The 15227-nt window shown below is 44.3% G+C and overlaps 1 long non-coding RNA gene across 1 annotated transcript; it reads left to right on the top strand.

Moving 5' to 3' along the window:
* The first annotated feature begins 448 nt into the window (after positions 1-448).
* LOC115198631 (uncharacterized) lies at positions 449-10097 on the top strand. The gene is made up of 3 exons (XR_003879267.1): positions 449-461; positions 2283-2285; positions 9937-10097. It is a non-coding gene; the product is annotated as an uncharacterized LOC115198631 (long non-coding RNA).
* The last annotated feature ends 5130 nt before the right edge of the window (positions 10098-15227 follow it).

Below are 15227 nucleotides of genomic sequence, written 5' to 3'. Positions count from 1 at the left end.
CGACCACATTGGATTATGGCATAATGTTCACTACATTACAATATTCAATATAAGTTTCTGCTTTTTGAAATGCAATATTAACATTGCTTTTGAAATGGTTTTCTTGTCATTTGAGGTGACAGGCAAAGGTCTACAGGCAAAGGTCCCGTGTGGCTCAGTTGGTAGAGCATGGTGTTTGCAACGCCAGGGTTGTGGGTTCAATTCCCACAGGGGACCAGTACGGAGAAGAAAAAGAAAAATGTATGAAATGTATGCATTCACTACTGTAAGTCGCTCTGGATAAGAGTGTCTGCTAAATGACTAAAATGTAACATGTAAACTATAACACTTAATAATCATGTTTATTTAGGCTTCATTAAATAAGCCTAAAAATGATGTTTGTCTATCAGTACATTTTGAATATAATTAATTTTGGTGAAGATGTCATTTTCTGGCCATAGAATGCAAGGATGACAACCGTTGTGGGCAAAAAGCAAATGTCTTACTGCAAGGAACACAAACTACAGACATGGCTCATTTTCTAGATCAGAAATTAAACAAATGATACCGGACATGATGTGAAAAGACACTTGTATATCTGGGGAATAAACATTTATGTCAATGATGATCACTCATTTGCGGATAATGAGATGTATGATCTAGATAATTAGCTAGCTATAACCAGTCAGTGGATTCCCAATCAGTGTGATGAGGCTGCCATTCAAATAACTAAGACTATCTAGCTAACTAACTAAACATTTGGTGTTGAAAATACATTTTTGGTTGACACAACACCTGTATAATGAATGTTAGCTTGCTAGTTAGCTAGCTAAAAAACATAGCAGAAATATTGTTTACCAACAAGTAAGGTAGCTAGATAGACAGCCATTGTTGCTGCGGCCAACTAGCTAGTTAACTAGCTAACCAAAACTGGCTATCATATTTCTTATCAAATGTTGCCATAGCTAAACAGACCCTTTCTGCCAAATGTACTGTGAATACAAGGTTAGCTAGCTGGGTCTTTTACGTGCACAAGCACCGCTGACCACTCCACCTGGATAGAATTCCACCCCCCCGCCAGGTCCATTAGAAATTAATGAGCCACAAATTTCGAAAAATGTCTCTGTTCCTAAACCCTTCTGACTCGTTGTTGGACTGTTAGTCAAAGTGTGCACCTCTGTCAGAGAGAGTGAGGTAGTGGTAGAACTAGAGTGGGAGCTATGTTACCAGGTTATACAGCCCCCCCCACTTACTGCAGCACTAGATAGAACTTTGTGGAAAATATAAACATTCTGTCACAGCAGAAATACTACATTGGGGAAGTCCAGTCGATTATGAGATGTGGCATATACATTTTATGTGATACATTTGGGTTGCGGGTTAACAATTTAACCTTTTCTGAGATCTCTGCCAAGCAAGTATAAAACCGCAGCCAGCTCATGCAACAACAAACATGCTCCTCATAAACACAACACATTGGCAGTTTTCAAAATAGCCTACGTCACCAAACACAATGTTGATTGGCAGGTGAAATGATGTCCAATGGGGTTGCAAGGTAAAAGTGGGAGGCGGGATTAGGTTGGCTCATTTCCTCATTACATGGTAGAGATCTCAGAAAAGGTACAATTGTGAACCCGCAACCCAAATTGATCACATAAAATGTACTGTACTGTACTGTATATGCCATATCTCAGCACTTTATTATAGACAGACCTCTCCCCATCCCAGCTACTGTTGTATCAATATGTTTTGACCAGTTTCCAATCCAGGGTTTAGGATTAAGTGAATGGTTTGTCCCAAATACAAAGCTTTTAGTTTTTTAAATATTTAGGATTAACTTTTTCCTTGCCACCCAACTAACTGAGGCTTCTTGTTAAGTGTTGCTGTCATTTCAGCTGTGGTAGCTGACATGTATAGTGTTGAGTCACCTGCATACATAGACACCGGCATAACTCAAAGCCAGTGGCATGTCATTAGTAAAGATTGAAAAAATGTAGCTGACCTGGGGAATTCCTGATTCTACATGGATTTTGTTAGAGAGGCTTCCATTAAAAAACACCCTCTGTGTGACATACGCACCATGCTACCACAATACATTTTTACTGTAGCCTGCTTCTTTACAATGATTTTTCCTAGGTACTGTATGTTTTGTATACAGTAAGAATAATGAAATTGCAAGACTGACATTTCTCAACAGGCCTTTCAGAGAGAGGCAGAAAGAATCAGCAGCAGGCTGATTCAAGTATTTAACTCCCAATTCAACGCTCTCTGTGTATGTGTGTTCTCTTCTTCATGGGGGTTAGACAGTGGTCCATTTGTCTTGGTTAAGAGGGGTTAACACAATCAATCACTTAGAGGAACTGCAGGCAGAAGTGTGACAATCGCCACATGATCACCAGGACCTCAATCAGGGGCATGATCATTAGGTCAAGAAAGCAGCAAATACTCCCTCGCAGTATAATTAATTTGAGTTACTGGCTGTGGCTATCATTGAGGCAGGTGTGTGGTCTTCTATAATTAACTACAGGCCCCCATGCAAATGGTCTGAGACAGCCAAGTCTGAGATTTTAGGGCTTTCAGTAAAAAAGGGAAGAGTCCTCTGAAAGTCTTTTGTCTTTTGTTCTAGCACTCAGCCATTGAAAAAAAATATATTGTAGAGTTTAGACCCTGGGATTCTACCAATTCCCAATCGTCCCTAAAATTGCCTGAGGCATCATTCAATTTCCAGTAATGATGTCTGCATGCTGTCACTTGCCTAAGAAATCTAGGCAGATCGCTCAACAGTAACTTCGAAATTGGACGTCTATCAATGTCCTGAGGACATCAGGAAATGCCTTCAAAACCAGCCACTAGGGGCAACAGGGATTACTATTACCATCAAGTAGGCTTGAGTTTTTGGCATTGTGGAAGGGGTTGGTAGATCTGAAGGTTATGTGTTTGATCCCAGAGGTGGAAACTTGTTTTATTTGAACCCTATCCCCAACCTTAGGACTGAGTGCTTAAATTTAAGGGTTTCCACAAACTCAGTACTGGGGGCCCCAGAGGGTGCACTTTTTGGTTTGGGCAAATACCAAAATGTGCACCCCTTGGAGTCCCCAGGACCGTGTTTCTTATGTGCTGCCTTAACCAAACTTGATGTTTGGAGAAGCAGAATGATGCTGAGTATAACGGAGACGCTGGGGTTTTGAGAAGCAGGTGCAGGGGGTGAATTTAATAATACAAGAAACATGGAAAGATACAAAACAAGAGTAGCGCCTGGACATGAAACACATAACCAATACTGCCTACGGAATGGAACTAAGGGAGTGACAGATTTAGGGGAGGTAATCAGTGAAATGATTGAGTCCAGGTGTGTCTCATGAGGCGCAGGTGCATGTAATGATGGTGCCAGGTGTGCATAATGATGGTTGTCAGAGCCAGTGATTAGTAAACCGACAATGTCGAACTCCAGAGAGAGGGAGCAGGAGTAGACCTGACAGTAGGGATCCAGAATGTCCTCCACCAGAACCCAACACCGCTCATCTGGAACGTACCCCTCCCAGTCCACCAGGTACTGGAGCTGAACCCCGCAATGTTGGGAGTCCAGTAGGGATATGACGGCATTAGCAGGACCTCCCTCGACATCCAGGGGAGGCGGAGGGGTGTCGTGGGGAACAGCCTCAGCCAGGTGACCAGGAACCACTGGCCTAAGAAGGGAGCCATGAAAGGAAGGTGAGATATGGTAGTCACTGGGAAGCTGTAATCTATACGTCACCTCATTGACCCTCCGAAGAACCTTGAATGGCTCAACAAACCGGGGGCACAGCGGAGTGGGACGTTCCTGGTGGACGCGATCACCTGGATGGAACATGGGATCGCGTTCCTGGTGGACGCGATCACCTGGATGGAACATGGGAGCCTCCCTGCTCCTTCTGAAAGTGGACGGCACTCTGGAGTCTCACGTGGGCATCGCTCCACACTTCTGCACGCCTGAACCCCTCATCCATGGAGCCAGGGCCATGGTCGGAGATTATGTCCTCTGGAAGGCCATAATGCCAGAAGACCTGTTGGAACAGTGCCTCAGAGACCTGGACAGCAGTAGGGAGACCAGAGAGGGATAAAATGACAGGATTTTGAGAATCTATCCACAACCACCAATGTTGGTGAAACCGTCAGAGGGGAGATCAGTGACAAAAATCAATGGATAGATGAGACCAGGGACACTGAGGCATGGGAAGGAGTTTCCCTGCTGGAGCGTGCCGGGAGGATTTAGTTTGGGCACACGGAACAGAAGTTGACATAGCGAATAAAGTCCTGTGCCAAGGTGGCCCACCAAAACTTTTCGGAGAAAGATTGAATAATACAAGTGATCCCTGGATGTCCAGCGACGACAGCTGTGTGTGCCCAGGTCAGCAGTCGATCCCTTATCCCCTTGGGAATGTAGATGCAATCAGGTGGACAGGTAATGGGTGTGGATTCCCTCTCCAGAGCCTGGCGAATGTCAGCATCTACATCCCAGACCTCCGGCATTTGGGTGACCAGTCCATGATTCTCATCCTCGACCATGATGGCGTTGGAGCCATGGGAGAATGAGGATGATCCTGTGAGCTGGTGCACTAATGATGACGGGAATGTTTTTTCCTGGTGAATGGACTCCACGGTGAGGGTGAGTGATGTGGTGGTTCCGGATCCTAGTGGCCAATTATCAAGGGCCGTAAATGGAGAGGAGAGCGGTATGAGGTAATGTTCAAAGAGGCGGCAAGGATCTGTCCGATAAAGTTCCCTGCGGTACCAGAATCCACTAGCGCTGTAGAAACAGTACATGAGGGACAGCCAGCTAGTGTGATTGACACTAAAAGGGTTTGGCAGAAAATGGGATACTCACACTTGCCCAGGAGGTGGAAGATCACGTGACCATCCTTCTGCTCTCGTGGATCCACTGCTGCCCCCCCCTTGACCACAATAGGAACAGAGCCACTGCGGTTGCTGTCTGCATGAAGGCGTGTGACCCCTACCTCCATGGGTTCAGGCTCTGATACAGAGTGGTCACTGATGGAGGGAGAGAAACGATGAGGGTACTGATGCTCTCGAAGTAGGTTATCCAGATGGATGGTCATCACGATGAATCCATCCAAGGAGGGATGTCCTCTTCTGAATAGCATACGGAGCACCGGCTCATTCCAGCTGCTGGATGCTGCTACTGTCCGGAAGGTGAGTGTATACTTGGCAGTGGTCTGGTCACATGCCATACTTGGAATAGGCACTCACCCTCCTCTCTGCCCTCTGGTGGATGATCGAAGATACCTTTGAACAGAGCCATGAACCCCTCATACGAAGCCAGCTCCTCCTCTCCCAGACGGCCGTAGCCTACTCCAATGCACGCCCAGTCAGCAGAGAAATAACCGTGGCAAACTTGGACCTCAGTGGTGGAAGCTCCCAACTGGTGTGCAAAATAGAGGGAGCACTGGAGTAGGAAGCCACAGCATTTAAATGGGGTTCCGTCATATTTGTCCGGGAGAGACAAACATGTGTCGCTGACCTGGGAGGACTGATGAACGGACTGGCGTGCTGGCTCATTTGCTCAACTGGTAGTAGAGTATCCTCCAACACCTCTCGGGTATGTTCGAGACGTTGAAGAACGTGAAAGACCTCCTCCATAGCCGTCCCCAGTTGCGCCAGCTGGTCATGGCGCTGACAAAGTAGGTATCCCTGTTCAACGACAGTCTGGGAGATGTCCTGATTCCCTGCTGCTTCCATTTGTTGAGGCAGTATTCTGTAACGGAGACACTGGGGGTTGAGAAGCAGGTGCAGAACGTGAGTTTAACCTCTCTTGGGTAGGGGGCAGTATTTTCACGTCCGGATGAAAAGCGTGCCCAAAGTAAACTGCCTGTTTCTCAGGCCCAAAAGCTAGGATATGCATTTAATTGGTAGATTTGGATAGAAAACACACTAAAGTTTCTAAAACTGTTACAATAATGTCTGTGAATATAACAGAACTGATATGGCAGGCGAAACCCCAAGGACAAACCATCCCCTCCGAAAAAAATCAGCTACCACTATTTTCAATGGCTGTCACTTTTATTATAAGGCGAAGTCCTCCCAGATTGCAGTTCCTAGGGCCTCCACTAGATGTCAAAAGTCTTTAAAAATAGTTTCATGCTGGTTTTTGTAATTTTTTGAAATTGTAATTTTTCTAGGTGGCTCCCATTTTGGCTGTAGTGTTTCCAAGCGGGTGAATGAGAGCGTGTTCTTTGGTATTTTTCTCAGGTAAAGACAATAACGATTCTCCGTCTTAAATTTGATCATTTATTTACGTATTAGGGTACCTAAGGTTTGATTATAAACGTTGTTTGACTTGTTTGGAAAAGTTTATTAGAAACGTTTGGGATTAATTTTGTATGCATTTTGATGGCGGGAAACGGTGGATTATTGACTGAAGCATGCCAGCTAAACTGAGTTTTTATGGATATATAAAAGAACACTATCGAACAAAAGGACCATTTGTGATGTAACTGGGACCTTTTGGAGTGCCAACTGAAGTAGATAATCAAAGGTAAGGCATTTATTATATCGCTATTTCTGACTTTCGTGTCGCACCTGCCTGGTTGAAATATGTTTTTCATGGTTTGTATGCGGGGCGGTGTCCTCAGATAATCGCATTGTGTGCTTTCGCCGTAAAGCCTTTTTGAAATCTGACACAGCAGCTGGATTAACAAGAAGTTAAGCTTTATTTTGATGTATTACACTTGTGATTTTATGAAAGTTAAATATTTATAATTCTGAAGTTTGAATTTCGCGCTCTGCAATTTCACTGGATGTTGACCAGGTGGGACGCTACTGTACTGCCCATAAGAAATTTTAATAATACATGGAAAAACACAAAACAAGAGAAGCATTTGGACATGAAACACACAACCAATACTGCCTGGGAATGGAACTAAGGGAGCAACAGATATAGTAATCAGTGAAATGATGGAGTCCAGGTGTGTCTCATGATGAGGCGCTGGTGAGCATAACAATGGTACCAGGTGTGCGTAATGATGGTTTCAGAGCCAGGTATTAGTAAACCGGCGACGTCAAACACGGGAGAGGGGGAGCGGGAGTAGACGTGACACTGAGCAGGAGGAGTCAACCCAAGGTGTCAAAAACACTTCAAAATTTGACATTTGGAGAAACCATTTCTGTAGTGAGATTTGAGAGCTTGTTGGAGAAATCAGAATACCTTAATGATGGCGATAAGCCTGATGAGATGTAAAATGGATGCCAAGCCAGGTTTTTATGAATGCACTGAACATTTATTTTATTATTAATATAATACTACTGGCCATTGAATAGACGTGTGTGTGTGTCTGTGATTGTGTCTGCGAACACACACGCAAGCGTTTTTTTTATGTGAGAGAGAGAGTCTGTTAGGTTGATGGTGATGGTGAGGGATGGATGTCATATGTCTGTTTTTGATTCTCCCCATATCGAGCATTTTGTTTACTACAACTGCAATCATCCTGCTGCAAGCAAGTACATGGTAATGTTACTCTACCAAATGTTCAACATCCTATTCACAGAGAAAAACTAAAAGTGATTAGCAAATGGTTATGATTCTTATTCAACCACCATGCATTACCGTTCTCATCCATATTCATTGCCATTCTCACCCATATGTATAACGAGAGCTTACACAGACATATATGCCTAAATCCCACTGTCTCCTAGCAATTGTATCAAATCGATCACAAATCTAACATACTCTAGCCCAGAGAGCTAGCACGTTGCCAGTTTACATCCAGGCACTGAGCACCACAAGAGATGTTGCCCAGACTCTTACTATTCTGGCACTCGTGTGCCCAGTTCCATTTCTGTCTTCAAGATGTTTGTGGTTGCAAAGAACGTGATGGGAAATATTTGTATGTCAATCCCTGTTGCACACTGCAAATCGTCCGCTCTCATACACTGAAATAGAAGACAGTGCCAGCATTCAAAATGGCACCCTATTCCCTATATAGTGCACTACTATTGACCAGCGCCTATAGGGCATTGGTCAAAATTAGTGAATTATATAGGTCATAGGGTGTCATTTAATCTCCTCAATGAGCCATGCATTTTGAATTACATTTCACTCTCTGGAAAGGCAGTGGTATGGCACAACATTTAAAGATGCAGATTGTATTTTATGGTCACACAAAGTTTGGTTGAAAACACAGTCAGTGATACACTCAATAGGATCTAGATCTGATACTTTTGTATTTATAATGTCCAAGTAACCGAAGTATGATCATTATACCATGGTTCCCTCTTTTCCCTACTAAAACTAAGTGTACAATGTTTTGAGGTGACCAGGACATGAGTGTGTCCTAACAAGTTGAGGAGACAAAGTTGCCAGTGGTGGTTGTAGTTCTGGGGTTTGACCAGTAGTCATGACTCCTACCGTAGGTAGCTCCCCCTCCTGTTCGGGTGGCGCTCGGCGGTCGTCGTCGCCGGCCTACTATCTGCCACTGATTCTCTTTTCCCCCTTTCCGTTTATTGTGTGCACCTGTTTTTGGTTTGGGCTGATTAGCTGGGCTATTTTAGCCAGGAGGCCCGCCTGCTCTGTGTGCGGGATTATTTGATCTGTGTGTAGCTTGTGATTGCACGCTCATTGTATTTTGAGGTGCGAGTGCATATTTTGCGCCGACCTGTTCTGTTCCATGTGTTTGTGCACTTTGGTTTTGTGCCCTAGTTCGCTGTTGGGGCGGCTTGTGTTTTCCCATTGTGTGTTATTAAAAACACTACCCTGCATTCTCTGCTTCCTGCTCCTGACTCTGCACCCACTACGCCCAAGCGTTACACCAGTTCACACAGCTATCTGGTCATTCTGGACAAGGGCAGTATCCTTCCTGTATGACTGGCGGGGCTGTGGGATGGTCAGTTTCCATTTCTACAGTTCAGTATTGCATGCCAAGTAATAGAATGGTTGGTTGTCTGGTTGTGAAGGGGCTTTCACAGAGAGACTTGCCTGTTAGATGTCTAAATGGCTTGTGTGTGGAGTTCTTTTAAGTTGAATATTTGTATTTATTTAACTAGGGAAGTCAGTTAAGAACAAATTATTATTTTACAATGACAGCCTACCTGGGAACAGTGGGTTAACTGCCTTGTTCAGGAGCAGAATTACATTTTTACCTTGTCAGCTCAGGGATTCGATCCAGCAACCTTTCAGTTCCTGGACCAACGCTTTAACCACTAGGCAACCTGCCGCCCCATTGGAAAATGTACTGTAGGTCACGTCTAATTTCTTTATATTCATTTGGAAGTCGGGTAGGATGATAGTTTGTTTGATATTAACTGTGGGGGGTTGGCATTAATTATGGACTAGGGCAGCGGTCCCCAACCTTTTTTTGGGCCACGGACCGTTTGTCAGACAATATTTTCACGGACCAGCCTTTAAGGTGTGGTGGATAAATACTCAAAATAAAATGATACGACTGGCATATTTTTTAAATATAATAATAAACGTGAATCCACTGTGTACTCGTATGCAACTTTATTAGCAGCGTCCTCGTAACATCGCACCAACATAACATGAGTAACATCCTCTCTGCCCCCTAACGCTCTCTGGTCGCTATGGTAACGTTTAAACATGCCTTAAAAATAAGATACAACACAAAAACAAATAGAAAGTGCATGAAAAATACAACTCACCATAACGCTAAATCAGTGGGAGCCCTGAGCTTGTTTCTCTGCAACGAGACGGTCCCATCTAGGGGTAATGGGAGACAATGACACCCGAAGTGTGTTGCTTATGTCCAGTCTACTCCGTCATTTTGTTTTGGTTGCTGTCACTGCAGAAAATCCTGCTTCAAACAAATAGGATGTCGGAAATGGCAACAGGGTTTTCAATGCTGTTGTGGCGATCTCAGGGTATTCCGCCGTGACTTTAATCCAGAACACCAGCAGAGTTGTTGTCTCGAACATACTTTTAAGGCCGCAGTCATTTGCGATCACCAGCAGTTGATCTTCTTCTTGCATAGACATGCTGGATTCACCTGGTTTGTTGACAAATGGGTCGCGGATCCATTCCTTGGCAGTTCGTGGATCTTTTGTGGTTGGGAAGTAGCGCTCAAATTCTTTTAAATGCAAAGACAGGTGATCGTGCACCAGCTGGGACAATGAAGGCTCGGGCTCATTCTCTTCCAAAATCCACGCGAATGTTTGAAACATGTCAAATATACCTCTGTTCACGCGCGGTCCCCACAAATCCAGTTTGGCTTTAAATGCAGCTACTTTATCTGCCAACTTGAAGACAGTTGTCATTTTCCCCTGAAGTGACCGATTGAGTTCATTGAGCAGGTTGAATATGTCGCACAAGTAAGGGAGTTTTGCAACCCATTCCTCGTCACTGAAATGTGCTACCAGCGGTGACTTTTTTTTCTGAGAGAAATCTCTGCAGCGGCTCTCGTAATTCAAACACTCTGGCCAGTGATCTCCCTCGGGATAACCATCTTATTTCAGTGTATAAGAGAAGGTGTCTGTGCTCCGTGTTCATTTTTCAAAATAAAACATCATTCAGACTCAGATAATAAATAAAACGGAAATAATGATAATAATAAAGTTATTTATTCTTTCTCTGCGGCCCGGTACCAAATGACCCACGGACCGGTACCGGTCCACGGCCCGGGGGTTGGGGACCGCTGGACTAGGGCACCCCCAGCAGGAGATGTGGAGAGTGACAGAACCTGTGAGGGTGACCTCAGGTTACTTAGAGAGGTTAGTTAGTATAGCTAGGTCATAGACTATGACTAAGAAGCATTGGTTGAGGGACATAGCACACTCATATTCATTTGAAGATGATCCCTGGGCTTAGATGGACAGTTAAAGGGTTGCAGAGGAGGTGGAGCTGATTAAGCATGGTGCACAAAGACCACTATCTCACAGTCAATCCCCAGTCACCGTAAACAATCACATACAGGAGGTTTTACCATTATAAGGTGCCACTTGTTTGCCATAAATGGCATATGTCCTTATAGGGATGTTGGGATTACTGCACAGTTTCCCAGACCAATGCATGAGTCACTCCACTCTCATTCTTCACATTTCAGTCCAGTTTAGGTGTCACATGGGCTGGCCAGCCATGGTTGGCAGAAAAATAGGTATGAGGGCAACGCACGCCAGCAATTTCCAGATTACAGATTGCTGTTGAATAGCCTCCTGACATGTAGCAGTACAGTTCCATGGTGTCTTTTTCTCTAGTAACTGCCTGAGGGGAGGACTGATGGTGGAGTGGGCCTATCGAGGACAGTTCTGGGAGATTCAGGATTGCATTGACATTGAAGAGGTGCAATTCTTATGACATGTGAAGGCAACCTGTCTTTATGCCATTTCTTGTCAATGAGTGTCAGGTTAAGTTGGTTGATTTTAGTGAACACATGCATTATGCACTTGTCATGTGTGGTTTCATCCTCCCCATACACCATAATGTCATGAAGTCAACACATAAGGCAACTCCAGGGCAGACAGCCAGGATGGTGGACATGAGTGTTTGGAAGAAGCAATGTGCCATCTCAACCCGAACAGGATCCTCCCAATGTGCATCCTAAATGCAATCAGCCAGTGGAAGGTCATGTTGGGTTCAAGCAGATGTATTGGACTAGCAATGAATCAAAGCTCACTTCTAAATGATAAGGAGGTGACTTTAGAGCCCAATCTTGGAGGTGCAAGTTATTGTACAGTAGGGACCAAGTTGTAGAGCTTGGGATGGGGTGTCAGAGGTCAGGGTTGGATTCTCTTTCCTTTCATTGGAGCCTCCCAGTTACCCCGTTGATCCTCAAAGAGGATTGTGACTTTGAATGCTTGGTGTTGCCTTTTTACATATCCAGATAAAGGTGTTTGAGTGTGTACATGGTAGGAATATTGGATTCTTAACATAATTACAGTACACAAATCCCCCCAAAAATCTCTAATTTTAAAGGTTAACGTATACGGGTGATTAAACCACCATATTAATGGTATTCTAAGGGTAAGGGTTTTTCTTTATTTTTACTGTTTCTACATTGTAGAATAGTAGAGAGGAAATCAGAACTATGAAATAACACATATGGAATCATGTAGTGACCAAAAGTGTTAAACAAATCAAAATATTTTTTATATTTGAGATTCTTCAAAGTAGCCACCATTGTGTTGTGACAAGGTAGGGGCGATATACAGAAGATAGCCCTATTTGGTAAAAGACCAAGTCAATATTATGGCAAGAACAGCTCAAATAAGCAAAGAGGAACGACATGAAGGTCGTAAAAACCATCAAGTGCTATAATGAAACTGGCTCTCATGATGAGGACCACCATAGGAAAGGAAGACCCAGAGTGTAACGGCTGTTGAATGGAGTAGACCAAGGCGCAGCATGGTGAGTGCTCATCATTTAATATATATTCTGAGAACACAATAAACAAAGAGAACACGACAGGCAAACATTTCTGTCAGGTCTACAAAACACTAAACAGAAATTAACTACCCACAAAAACCCTGTGGGAAAAGGCTACCTAAGTATGGCTCCCAATCAGAGACAACGATAGACAGCTGTCCTTGATTGAGAGCCATACCCGGCCAAAACAAAGAAATACACAAAACATAGAAAATGGAACATAGAATGCCCACCCTAGTCACACCCTGGCCTAACCAAAATAGAGAACAAAAACCTCTCTATGGCCAGGGCGTGACACAGAGTTACCTCTGCTAAAGAGGATAAGTTCATTAGAGTTAACTGCACCTCAGATTGCAGCCCAAATAAATGCTTCACAGAGTTCAAGTAACAGACACATCTCAACATCAACTGGTCAGAGGAGACTTTGTGAATCAGGCCTTCATGGTTGAATTGCTGCAAAGGAACCACTACTAAAGGACACCAATAATAATAAGAAACTTGCTTGGGCCAAGAAACACGAGCAATGGGCATTAGACTGGTGGAAATCTGTCCTTTGGTCTGATGAGTCCAAATTTTAGATTTTTGGTTCCAAACGCAGATGCCATTATTAGTTACATTGTTTTAGTTTGAACGTGCAGACTGCCACTAAGAACACAACAGCGGGATCATTTCCCTAGTCAGCGCCATTATTAGTGCAATGCCCCTTAAAGTGTTGCCAGTGTGGCGGGGTGGGGGTCCGCCCCCCTCCCCCTTCCTCCCTTCCCCATGGGCTAGGTAGGTCTTCTGTGGCTCATCCTGTGCCCCCTGCTCTTGTGCCTTGAACCTCGCACGCTTTCAGTGGATACACCTTGAGAACTGCAAGGCAATCCCATTGTGCGCCACTCGGGAACCATGACCGCTACAGGGAGACAAGACAGGCAGCTGATCTTCCTCGCAGTGGCAGACCACGTGTAACAACACCTGCACAGGATCAGTACATCCGAACATCACACCTGCAGGACAGGTACATGATGGCAACAACAACTGCTCGAGTTACACCAGGAACGCACAATCCTTCCATCAGTGTTCAGACTGTCCACAATAGGCTGAGAGAGGCTGGACTGAGGGCTTGTAGGTCTGTTGTAAGGCAGGTCCTCACCAGACATCACCGGCAACAACGTCGCCTATGGGCACAAACCCACCATTGCTGGACCAGACAGGACTGGCAAAAAGTGCTCTTCACTGATGAGTCGCGGTTTTGTCTCACCAGGGGGGATTGTTGTATTCGTGTTTATCGTCGATGGAATGAGCATTACACCGATGTCTGTACTCTGGAGCGTGATCAATTTAGAGGTGGAGGGTCCGTCACCGTCGGGCGATGTGTCACAGCATCATCGGACTGAGCTTGTTGTCATTGCAGGCAATCTCAACGCTGTGCGTTACAGAGAAGACATCCTCCTCCCTCATGTGGTACCCTTCCTGCAGGCTCATCCTGACATGACCTTCCAGCATGACAATGCCACCAGCCATACTGCTCGTTCTGTGCGTGATTTCCTGCAAGACAGGAATGTCAGTGTTCTGCCATGGCCAGCAAAGAGCCCAGATCTCAATCCCATTGAGCACATCTGGGACCTGTTGGATCAGAGGGTGATTGCTAGGGCCATTCCCCCCAGAAATGTCTGCGAACTTGCAGGTGCCTTGGTGGAAGAGTGTGGTAACATCTCACAGCAAGAACTGGGAAATCTGGTGCAGTCCATGAGGAGGAGGTGCACTGCAGTACTTAATGCAGCTGGTGGCCACACCAGATACTGACTGTTACTTTAGATTTTTTACCCCCCTTTGTTCAGGGACATATTATTCAATATCTGTTAATCACATGTCTGTGGAACTTTTTCAGTTCATGTTTCAGTTGTTAAATCTTATTATGTTCATACAAATATTTACACATGTTAAGTTTGCTGAAAATAAATGCAGTTGACAGTGAGAGGATGTTTCTTTTTTTGCTGAGTTTATATTGTCCTGCTAATAACAGTGTTAATAATATATCTGTGAGATTATCCAACAAGCTTTTATATAATTCTAAATTAATAATAATCGTTTAAAAAAGATAACAATATTTTTGGAAATGATTTGGTTTCCAAAAACGTAAAATGAGCGAGAAAAAGGCCATTCTTGAACATGGGGTGAGACATTGTTACTAACTTGTAAATAAAGACAGTTTGTTATTTAGAATTATTTATTTGTCTTTTTAGAGGGAGAGAAACCAAAAACCTATAGCACTACAGTAAGAGCAAAATAAAATAATAAAAACCTTAGTGTAACAGTTTTAGTAAGTAATACTGAAGTCGTGCACAATTATCAGTTTCTATAGAGGTTTATGTCGCCCATTCATTGTCAGTTAGAGACACAGTAGGACCCAAAGGCATAATCAGTGCTCAAACGCCCCCTTGGGCTGATCTGGAGCAATGAAGTGGTGATGCAGGGTACTGAACTAAACCACAAATGACCTCTATGTCCCGCAGCACAATTGCAAAAAAATGTGTGGAGCAATAACTGTAGTGATGAGCCTGGTCTTTTACTGGACAGGTGGATATGTAATGCCCTGTAGCACCACAATACAGGCAACTGTTGGAGGTTAGCCTGCGTAATCGTTCCTTAGGCAACAATCTAGCCCTGCCCAGTTGCATAGGCTCTGGAGTAAACAAGTCGCCCGTCCCCGATGATTCTCAAGGGGGCTTGGGTGACTTGGGATCCTCTCAGGAATGCAGGCGTCGGGGACTTCCGGGGTTCTTCGGAGACCAGAAAGCAGCCATGGACGAGCGATTTTGGCCGAGAACAGACCTCTTACTCCTGCTTTCCCGATCTGCGAGCTCGTCTTTAACATGTCTATTTTTGAAAGCAT

This window comes from Salmo trutta, chromosome 8, assembly GCF_901001165.1.
Source record: "Salmo trutta chromosome 8, fSalTru1.1, whole genome shotgun sequence".
Classification (NCBI taxonomy): Eukaryota; Metazoa; Chordata; class Actinopteri; order Salmoniformes; family Salmonidae; genus Salmo; species Salmo trutta.
Note: the sequence above shows the minus strand (reverse complement) of the source record. Positions and strands in the feature narration are given on the sequence as shown.